We start from the raw sequence: 12,661 nt of genomic DNA on the forward strand, positions 1-12,661 counted from the left end.
ATACATATATCACTTTAAATAATATATTGCGAATAATATTACTACGTCGACCCGCCATCAGAGGTCTATAGATATTCGCTAAGATTCTCGCAAGTGCTTTGATACGCGTATATCTGTATATATAGAATCTCGATTTAATAACTAAAACAGGCGTCTAAGGTAGGCTTCCATTACAATACCTTACTGATGAGTCCAGTATTGGAAGCCGGGACGAAACGCCAACATTACGTGATATTCTTCGCAATATATTAGAATTAATAGAATTAAAGATTTTAATGAATCTCAGGCTCGTAGCCCTATTCTCATATTAGTTTTAAATTCGTTGAGCCTTATTACAATAAATATTTAACGAAGTTAAGTTACAGTTATCTGAAAAAAAATAACTCTAACTGTAACCTGTAACTTCGTTACAAGTAACGAGTTACTTCCCATCTCTAAATATTATATTAATAACTATCCATTAAGGGGATGCTGGAGCCGCCTGTATTACCGATAAAACTAGTGTTTTTGACATTTTCGTTCCTGTCTAATTTCTTCATAGTAATTTCACAGAATAAAAATTTCTTCTCTACGATTTAAATATTTAGGCTAATGTATCTGCTCCTGATGTATTTTATATCCAAAACTGGAAAAAGTATGAAATCGAAAGTATGAAATCGAAAGTATGAAACCGAAAGTATGAATCCAATAGATTTTTTTATCCATTCAACCTCAGTATTCATTTAACCAACACTGAAGATAAAAATAAATAAAGAAATCTGTGATTTCATATTTTTTCCAGCTTTGGACACAATATAGACCAGGAGCAGAAACATTAGCATAAATATTTAAATCGTGAAAAAGGAATTTTTATTCTGCGAAACTATTATATGAAGAAATTACGCAGGGTCTAGAATAGAAGTCACAATCGTAAGGTCTTATTAAGTCGTAGAAAATTGACCAATTACATTCAAATATGAAAAAAATACTCGATTATGATTGATCAATTTTCTACAACTTAAGACTCTACGACCGCTACGACTTCTATTGTAGATCCCGCATTAGACAAAAACAAAAACGTCAAAAACGTTAGTTTTATCGATAATATAATAAGACGAATCCAGCATATCACCTTAATATATCAAGAATATTATTTAAAATTATATAATTTTAGTAAAATATTCTTAAAATGTTACACTTAATATTATGATAATATGTCTAAAATGTTACTTAATATTAAATAATATTATGTACCTATAGGGATAATTCTCGAGAAACAAAAGCATAAATTAAAAATATATTTAATATTTAAAAAATAATTTGTCATCTTTGTTTTAAAATGGAATTATATCTATATTATATCAGGAGGGAACACTTAACAAGTTCGTCAAATTTTATAGAAATCGGTGCGATAAGAGACACTTTATAACTTTCTCTTGTAAAACCGAGATATTTATAATTTCTTATTTATAAGACCATCTTAACAATATTTTTAAAATATCACAAAATTTGTTACACAAATCAATTATAAAATCGTTTAGCATTTTAAAATAAATTACATTAAGGCGATTTGAAACAGAAACCGGTTTGTATGATGTCACTGTGTGACACAACATTATTTTTAATTTCGAAAGACCGCTCGAGAAACGACAGCTCGTGAACGCTCTGTCAAAAAATATAATTTTATTAAATATTACGTATTAAATATTATATACGACTGTACATGTTGAGAAATACAACCAAAAAGAAATACCTTTAATGGTCCAGCTGGATCTTATGCTTTTATAACAAAAATGTATGTATTCTTATGTTAAACAGTGTGGTTGTGTAAATAAATTTCACTTTTAACTAATACAAACCAAAAAGATTTTGGTAAATCTTCGGAATAACGGAAGTAGCTCCGATCTTCTTGACCTCGACATATGTTGTCATGACCCTGAGTAACTTTGCCTTAACAACTAGCCGTCGCTCGCCCTTTTTTCGTTAAAAAGTTATTAACAATTATAGTTTTAAAATAGTAAATGTCTCAATCAGGGGACCTCCCTCCAATGACTTTGACCTTGACATATGTTGTCAAGATTATGACCCTGAGTAACCCTCAACAGGTTTTAGCTGTCGCTCGTCCTTCGTTAAAAAGTTATTAACAATCATAGTTTTAACGTATGCTATCACGTATGATATGAAGTACTATTCTACACCTTTCCCTGTTCAGAAACGTTGAACTTTCCACGCGAAGTAACTTTTATCCCACCCCCCTGCACACGACTTCTACGATTGTACTGTTGCTATGATAGTACTGTCGGGGCAGACCTCTGTCGACGGTGTGTCTTCGGCCACCCCCTTGCACCCGCCCGCGTGTGTGTGTGTGTGTGTGTGTGTGTAAAATATCAAGTAATAGACTCATAATCGTTATATAACGAATGGAACACACACACACACACACACGGGCACAAAACCTATGTAGAATAGTATTTAATACTGTATATATAGCAGAAATAGGACGTTATTTTTTAAACTTTTTTTGTTAATATCTTTTTAACGAAGGGCGAGCGACGGCTAGTTGTTAAGGCAATGTTACTCAGGGTCATGACCTTGATAACATATGTCAAGGTCAAGAAGATCGGAGCTGCTTCCGTTATTCCGAAGATTTACCAAATTTGCATAACAGAATAAATGTTCATGTATTATAAATTACAAAAACAAAAAAATTCAAGGAACAAAAGATATCATCTATTTACTGATTAATCTACTATTTTTGCGACGCGGTATGTAAATATAAGTACATACTGGCGGTATGTAAATAAGTACAATACATGGATTTAATATGTATGATTCATCCGTAATAGCACTTATGTAGCATGCGATACGTAATTAATGTTTGATAATCTTTAGAATAGTTGGCACAATTAGTTATACATGGATGATATTAATGGAACGTTTATTGCAGGAAATATTTCTAAAAATTTTTCTGATCATAAGCAAACAATTTCTATAAAAGAAAAATAGTGAAAAATATTAACCTCTTATTTTAGCTATTTAATAGCTTTAATAGCTTTAATTTTCAAGCGATTTGATGTAATTACACAGATTCCAACAAGAATATTTACGGCAAACAGAATTAATATTTCTTAGTAAATTCAAGGTTGCTGAATGCAAAGCACTTATTTTAGCTATTTAATAGCTTTAATAGCTTTAATTTTCAGGCGGTTTGATGTAATTACACAGATTCCAACAAGAATATTTACGGCAAACAGAATTAATATTTCTTAGTAAATTCAAGGTTGCTGAATGCAAAGTACTTATTTTAGCTATTTAATAGCTTTAATAGCTTTAATTTTCAGGCGATTTGATGTAATTACACAGATTCCAACAAGAATATTTACGGCAAACAGAATTAATATTAAATTAAATTCGAGGTTGCTGAATGCAAAGCACTTTCTAGAATTTACGTATATCGATAGACCTCTGATGGCGGGTTTCAAGACCGACGATTGTTCGGCGCGCAATTTGGGGGAAGGGGGGAATACATATATTACATTGGATAAATATTGCGAAGAATATTACTACGTTGACCCGCCATCAGAGGTCTATCGATATACGCAAATTCTCGAAAGTGCTTTGACACGCGTATATCTCTTTATATAGATTCTCGATTAAATAACTCTCCCCCAGGCGTCTAAGGCTTCCACTACAATACTTACTGATGAGTGCAGTAGTGGAAGCCGGGACAAAACACCAAAATTGCGTGATATTCTTCGCAATATATTAGAATAAATTAAAGATTTTAACGAATTCATTGGCTCGTAGTCCTGTTTCTCTTTATTAGTTTTAAATTATTGAGCCATATTAAAAACATATTCTAAAATATTGCTTTATATTAAATAATATTATGCGCCTATAGAAGTATATAATTCGTTCTAATAATAAGTCAAATAATAAGTCTAATAATAACTCAAATAAATAAGTAAATAAGAAAGAGTTTAAGCATGTAAATTTTTTTATTAAAGTGTGTATGAATGGTGGTGTTGAGTGTAAAAGATATTGGCTGAATATATCTAATTGCTTATCTATTCGCAATATAAGTTTATTCCATACTTTGTATTTCAGCGAAGCAGTGTTTTATACAACGATTACTTGGAAAAAAATAATCCAATTGAAATAAATTAAGATAAGATAAATTTTGCGCAAATATGGTTTCAATTTTCAAATTATCATTGTTATTACATCTATGTTAAAGTTATGAAGTCTGTTTACTATATCAGAGTTTGAAATCAGATGTAGTCTACGAGTATTATTTTATTACAGGAAACACGATAAAATAAACAATCATTTAAGACAAGCCTTTTACATTAGTGCATAAGCATGCATGCGATTCGTATGTTTCATAAAAGATCAAGGTAGACTGTTTTTATTCCAATAGCCAGACATTTTATTCACGATGAGTTACTTTAAATCGTCTAAACAATTTTATAATTACTCAATAAGACTAATTATTAACGTCAATGTTAAATAAAGAAACGTAAAATTAATTAATTAATTGTGTGTTAAATCTTTGATTATAAAAATATTTATGCACTTTTTAATTTTATTGAATTAATGTATATGTAAATTTAGATTATATAAAAATATTATCCATAATATTTAACAATTTGATTTAGTTAAAAAAATTTTTGATATATTTCATTTTTTTTTAAGTCATATGAAATAAAAAATATAAATTATCTTTTTTCATTATATCTTTATATGTTTACAATTTAGTTTTAAATTTGTTTAACTCATGCAATTCATATTAATAAGTTCGCAATTAAAACATTTTCGTCTTCAAAATTTCAATAATTACGATTTATGCAATTAACTTATAAATTAAAATATTTTTCCAATTCTTTTAACTTATTTAATTAATCACGGAAACAACGAAAACATAAAATAATATTTTACTATATTGTTTTAAGAATTTAAGATATATTATAAAATTCTTAAAAATGTGCTATTTTTTATAATACATACGACATAAACAATATATTTGAAATATATGTTAGATATTGTGTAAGATAGGTAAGGTAATATATTATATAATCACACGCACGCACGCACGCACACACGCACGCTCGCACGCATGCACGCACGCACGCACGCGCGTATCTATAATATTAGCAACTCGTCGGTTCGCGTAAAGTAACCACGGCAGCGTCGTTGCGTTTGGCTTAGCGTCGAGACACTACCGTATCCACATATACAAATAAGATAATTTGGGGGAAGATGGCACAAGGGAATGGGGATGCCACTTTATTTAATATTTTAGGCATTTTTTATACCAGAAATCAGGGTAGTGCTAAATTAAAAAGTTAAAAGTTAAGTTAAAAAAAGTTAAAAAGTTAATTAATTTTAACTTAACTCTCTCTCTTAGTTACATTTTAGACTCCTAACTTTTTAACTTTATTTAGTTACATTTTATCAGTAACTAATATAACTTTTTATTAATTTTTTTAAAGTTAAATGTCAGACCCAATACGAGCCACACATAATCAAAGATACGAATTCCGGCCGGCTTGCAGCACGTGATCAGCGCCTTCGGTGGCACTAATCGCGTGTTGTAAGTATTATAGATATTCGCATCATTGGTTATGTGTTATTACGCCAGTTTGTTCCCTATTGATGAATGACGCTGTTGATGTCCTGCAAGTAGAGACTTTTTATTGTCCGCAAGCGGACACGAGTTTGCATCACTGGTTCTAACTTGCAGGACTTGCAGCTTGCAATAGCTTGTAATCATTTGTAGTTTGCTGCTGCATTTATTCGGTTCTAATAATAAGAGTTTGAGGTTTTGTGCAAAAACGCAATGAGTGTTGACATTAATAATAAAATATATATATGTATATAAAACCGAGTATATAGAAACAAAACATATTATTATAAAAGATATATATTATTATTAAAAAAATTAATATAATAAAAATTTTGGATATGTTCCAAAATCTAAATAGTTTTTTTTTATTGTGTCACTTCCGTTATTATTAAGACTGAAACCCTGAAATCATAAAAAAAATGAATTTTTAACTTTTAACTTTTCAATTACATTTTTTTATTAACTTAACTTTTAATTCAATTAATTTCATTATACATTAATTTGTATCTTAACTAAGTTAAATTTTCAAGGTTGTTAACTTTAACTTAACTTAGTTAAAAAAAAAGTAATCTTACCCATATTAGTAACCAAACCTGCTAGAAATATATATTAGAATCGTACCTTCCATTATTATTAGAATTTGGTTTTTACTAATTTATTTTTATAAATAATGGAATACTAAATATTTTACTAAAATTCATTTGAATTATTGGTTCACCATATTTAAATCAGCCATTTTGAACTTTAAAATTTTGACTTTCAATTCGTAATCAGTAATTTAAAACATCCTCTGATACATAGTTTAAAAAAAATTAGACTGACACAAAAATTTGTAACATATATTAAGATAAAGCATTACAAGTAGATAGTTCATATTTATGCATTAATATGATGTTTTAATATATCAAATAAACAGTATAACTAAGAATAACGTGTTTTGCTAAAAATTTATTTTTACGTAAAAATGGAAGTAAGAAGTACAATCTCCAATGGCCTTAATAAATGTAATCTAGGACATGACCCTGAACAACATTCAAGGTTTTAGCCATCACATCGCGTCGGTTGAACACTTTAGGTGTACGTGCTAATGCTTATAGTATTATAAGTTTCAAGTTTCGTAACTCGAAAAGTACTCAATGAAAAAATATTTTATTATATAGTATTTTAAAAAGTTCTCGAGATAAACTCTCTCTATACAATAGAATATATATGAATATGCATGAATATACATGAATATATATAATATAAGAATATGCAATATAAAAATGAAAAGTTTTCATTTTAAAAAATCGTTGTAATCTTGATCTGACTTTGCGAAACTCAAGATCGAACTGATAAATATATCTTCTTAAGCTCTATAATTTTTATTTGAAACTTCTATAAAACTTATATTTTTCGAGGTATTTTAGAATTCCGGCATCTCTCTCTTTTGCTCATCTTATATATGTATAAAAAAATGTTATTAATGAAAATTAATTACAAACATCTCTCTGTCTACACTCGATTTTCACATGCATCTCTTCTGCTCGTATTTTCCTGTAAGAGGATAGTGGAGCAAATAAACGTCGAGGCATATGTATAATCATATAAGTTTTTATCGTGCAGAGCTATACAACCATTTACATCACTTGAATATATGAAAAAGTTGTAATCATAATACTAAATTTTATTTTGCAAATTAAAAAAAGAAATTAAAGAAAAAAGTGAAATAAAAAGAAAAAGAAAAAGAGACACACATAAATCTTTACTATTTATATTATTTAATTTACTATTCATATTATTTATCATAACAAATATTCTATATTTTCTAGCTATGACCAATAAAAATTTCCATGATTACATGTTTTTGAAGTATTATTATCTTCATCATCTCTCCTATTACGAAAATGCGTCATCTCCTATTAAAGAAATAGGAACAGATGTGCAACATGAAAAATTGAGCAAATAAACAATTATCAGTAATATATGTATGTATAGAAATATTTATAATTAATTTTTGATAACAATATTTTGAAAAATAATTTTATCATATATATATTAAATTCGTATTATTGATTATATATTATAATATTATATCATGGATTAGTGTCAATGATCATTTACAGAATGATCATAACGGATTATATTATAAAATAAACTTTAATTTGGTCATAAAATTTTTCAAAATTAAAAAAAGTTAAATAAAAGAAAAATATTGATGCTAACACAAAACTAAAAATATATACAATAGTCAATATATTATTATTATAAAGTACTTTTGCCTATTTTTTGTAATCTTGACGACATTCGCTTAAAAAAAAATCAATTTTTGTCAAACGACCCAGAGAAAAAATCCTATATATATAAGTTACATAAAGTTATTGTGTATAATTATAATATATAAAATTATATATATTTATGTATAATTTAATTCAGTTATATATAATTATACATATATTATCATATGTATATGTATAATTATACATCTTAATGTATGAAAAATTTCTCACCGAATCATAAAATATATACATGAACATATTTTAATTTTTTATTATAATAATTTTATATGTAATGTTTTTTTACACACAGCTTATATGATTTTATATATATAATTATATATAAAAAATGTAAAATTATTTTAATATTTATTATAAATAGTACACAGCGCCTAAGAAGCGTTAAAAAAGCACTAAAAAAATGCACATAAGCATTTTTTAACATTTTCTAGGCTCTGCTATGCTATTTGGTATTGTTGGAACGTTGCAATGTTGCTGAAATGATATCTATTGTGTATATAAGTGTCGTAGTTGTATATCTATTAATATTCAGAGTTTGTGGATTATCGAAATATTATAAATCTAAAAAATCGATTACAGAAATTAAGCAACGTTAAATGTGGTACAGTAACATAGAATGGATGACCGCTTGGGAGCATAATGAAATTAATTTCTGAATTCATGAGAAAACAGGTTTTTGTATTTTAATTTTGCGTATACTTTGGAACATGACACTAATCAACAATACTCATTTCAGTAATAAAATTATATTAATATAAAGCTTTCGTCTTTCCCACATCGATATATTATCTAATTATATATGGACATATTTTATATACATATAATTAATAACTATTTGTATAAAATTACATATAAAAAATTTTCCAGAGGGTATTTCACATTCTAAAAATATGTACGAATATGTATAAAGAAATCTCTTATTTTAGTCTAGAGATAGCAACATATTAAAAATTCATCGGAAAGATATACTTCTGTATTTCTTTTTTGTAAGATTATGAAAATAATTTTTTATTCTGAGAAATTGGTTATTGTATTTGTCACTTTTTCGTAATGTAAAATATTATGGCACATTCGATACATATTCGATGCATTGATACGATTCTAGTATTGCCCTGACACGGTGCGAGTGAAAAACTACACTGGATTGATTTGACCTTGGTGCAGCATTAAGTTAATGCAACACTAACATATATTACAACTAATGATGGTAAACATAAATATTTTTATTAGAAAAAGTATTTGTTTTTTATCATATATAATTATATAGCTCTTTGTCCGAATATTTATTCACGATGTCCACATAATAATTTTTAACTTTCGGCCTTTCTTCTTTTATTAAACACAACATATATTCCATTTCATCATCACTACTACTTATCTCTAATAATTCATCTATAATAAATAATTTTAGTCTTTCTTTATCCACCATTTTGTAATTTTTTGCTGCCTAACTAGTTCTGTTTGTCCAAACACCAAACTGCACTGATAAAAATGTCAGTGCAATATTTCTTGAACTCGTTTGGTTTATTCGGTTGGTTCGAATACAAATTCAGCACTACAGTAGGTCAATTTTCATTTACCGAATACAGTAATCTAAACGCACTGATACGGTGCGCACAATTCAAATACGTTGCACTGAAAAAGTTGCACTCAGTGCGCACTAGTACATTCTACCGAAATCACCATTAGATTTAAAAATTTACATATACATTTATAATGATCAACATTAATTATCAGTGGATATATGTATCTATATATAAGATCTCATACATATATCAGTGGATCACACACACATATAGCAGTTTACATCCGGTGTTGAATGACTTTTCGGTGAGAATAACAGCCTATCTATTAAGAAGTTTGAATTAAATACTGAAAATACTGATAAAACTGCAAAAAAAAAAAAGGCGTCCTAATCTTAAAAAAATCGGTTCAAAGCCTATTTCAAGAGGAAGAAGAGAAAGAAGAAGAAATTAATTGTAACAATATTAAAAATCTAAGCTATATACAGCAAGCTCGTTTTTATGTTAAAATTTAATAAATTTTTTATTTTTATATTATAATAATATTTTTATGTTTCAATATACAATGGTATGCAAAAGTTTCCGGCCACACAGTGACATTTTGTATTTTAATTTTTAAAAAACCTGATAAAAAATTTTAATTATTATTAGGTATTAGTATAAGATGTGTTAACGAAATCTTATACTAATATTTGATAATGATTAAAATTTTATCAGACTTTTTTTTATAAAATATGGTAAATGTCATTGGTCGGAAACTTTTGTACGTCACTTATCTTTAGAAATTTAAATTTAATTTTCAAAAAAGTTAATTAAACATCGTTTATTAAACATTAACGTCATTATTAGATTGCATTTTCTAGTATTTATTAACAATACTGAAAATTTATGATTTATGTTACATATCTATACGTATACTACAGATTTTTATAAGTATTGGCAGTAACTAATAAAATACAATTTAAAATACAAAGTACAAAATATTTTTCAATACTTTTTGTTTAAATAAAATATTCTTATACAATCAGAAATAATGCGATGTAGTGAATACATATGAAGATAATAGGAAATTAAAGTAACGATAAAAAAAATAATGGCTGAATTTGTCACCGTTAAAAATGTAACGACATCGTTAGAGATAAAAAAATAACGATTGTTACGAAAGAACATGCATTGATAACGATAATTATAAGTAGCGCGTTATTTGTCAATCCTGTCGTCGAGACACTGAGGCACCTGAATACTCAGCCAAGACCTCCGTGTTGATGGGTAGCGACACAGAATCAGTCGGTGATTAGCAAAACTGGTAGTACGCTACTGGTTATACACACAATTGCAAGCTCATGTCCGTGTGCTCATTTTCGGGTAGAAGGGGAGCGCACAGCCATGGGTTCATGCTTGTGTGTGTGTATAGCGTCTCGCCATGGTAAAAGCCTGAACTAATAGGCGTGAAAAAGTGATGTTTTGACGACAAATTTTTTCTTGCGTGCCATTTTGTCAATATTTGCTTATTTGTGAAAATGTGACTTCCCTCGTACTCGTGAAAGTCCTAAAAATTGGCGGAAACTGCAGTTATCGTAAAATTTTATGTTTCGCGTAAAGGATGCACGGCAGTGTCGCGCGCTTGGCTTAGCGCCGAGACACTACCGTGTCTCCAGATACGTAAAAGCGTATATTTCACTCGTTTCATCAACTGTCAAAATGTGTGATTCTGCCCGAGTATAGGCTCACTTTACGTGCCTTTTACGATCATTTACTGACTATCAGAGAAGGAAAGGACAGTTTCCGCCAATTTTCACAAGTGTTTTTGAGCGATCTCGCCTTTTAAATTTATCCAAATTGTCTTTATTAAAAAATGGGATGAAAGAAAAATTAATGTGTTTTTCTCGCCTATGACGTCACAATTCCAACATGGCCGTCGCCGGTATTCAAGAGCCTTACAGTCAATGACAAATAGTTTATTAATCATGTCATTAATCATGTCTTGTTAAGAAAGCGCCAGCCTCAATGTGACAAGTACGTAATATTATTAACGATACTGGCTACCTATTGTTTCAACGACTTACAAAATCGTATCACAAGTACACTTGTTTAATCCGACAGTAAAAGTTATCGAATTTTTTTTACATAAACGATTACTTAAGTGTTTTACACTCTAATTAAAATCATTATTATTAATAACGTATATGTTGCATATTATTGATTGTTTTCCGATTTATTAGTATTTGAAAGTATTTTAGATATAGATATAATTACAATTTTTTTCTGAAAAAAGTAAATAAAGACCAAATAAGTGTTAAACAGAATAAGAACATTAGCTTATTATAGCAGCATAGGTGAGTTTTTAATTCATCAATTAATTAATCTTGTACATAAATATAACCCTTTGTTCTGTAAAAGCTGCATAATGCGATTGATGATTAATTGATAAATTAAAAAATTTGTTTTATTTCTAAAAAATAGAGATTTTAATTAATATAACGTCTTTTTATTGCGAATTGCATGTTTAAAGATTCGTAGAAAATAATGATTAAAAAACAAAAAGAAAATATATTAAAAAACTATATTTTACAGTAATTTGTATTTTTTCGTCACTAAAATGTGAAAATACTTAAGTGAAAATATTTAAGTTAAATACATTCCCGAGTTATAATAAATTACATAATTTCTTTATTTTTTTTTAACTGTAACACATTTGATGCTTCGACACTTTATAGGATTCCAGCCCTAAAAACTCAAAAGGTAAATTGATACTATTGTCACAGGTGGCTCCTCACAACAATGTCAATACGGTTCAAATGATCGAAAGTCACACTTAATTAATTAATTAATTAATTAGGCAATAATCGCGCAATATATTACTTTCGACAAATGGATACATACGTCAAGCATACACAATCCCACTTCTGAAACCGGAAAAAGAAAAATTTGATTCCAAAGAAAAGCAAATTCTCTATAACAATCTTTACTCTTACGATGCTAATGCTTTCATAGCTCGCTAACGACTGCCTATACTATTTAACAACAAGTCTAACGGACGATACTATAGTGTCACTGGTGCGACAAAGAAACTTATACGTAATGAATCGTATCTCAAACGATGAAAGTGCGTTTTTATTTCTGAAATTCTACAGTTTACGTAATATAAACTATACTATAGTATACTACATCGTTGTAAGTGCGCTCTGGAATACGAACCAAAATACATATATACTCTCAAATGAAAATTAGCAAAATTTCTCTTAAAATGTCAGTAA

The 12,661-nt window shown here is 28.3% G+C and overlaps 1 protein-coding gene across 1 annotated transcript in view; it reads right to left on the reverse strand.

Annotated features, from left to right (window-relative positions):
• The window catches only part of LOC108781970 (ABC transporter G family member 23), a 22,550-nt gene extending 10,247 nt beyond the window's left edge, over positions 1-12,303 (reverse strand). Inside the window, exon 1 of the mRNA XM_018550113.1 lies at positions 12,288-12,303. The gene's annotated coding sequence lies outside the window, so the exon portion shown is untranslated. The remainder of the gene's footprint in view (positions 1-12,287) is intronic.
• Positions 12,304-12,661: the final 358 nt, after the last annotated feature.

The sequence above is a fragment of the Cyphomyrmex costatus genome, unplaced genomic scaffold (genome assembly GCF_001594065.2).
Source record: "Cyphomyrmex costatus isolate MS0001 unplaced genomic scaffold, Ccosl1.0 scaffold932, whole genome shotgun sequence".
Classification (NCBI taxonomy): domain Eukaryota; kingdom Metazoa; phylum Arthropoda; class Insecta; order Hymenoptera; family Formicidae; genus Cyphomyrmex; species Cyphomyrmex costatus.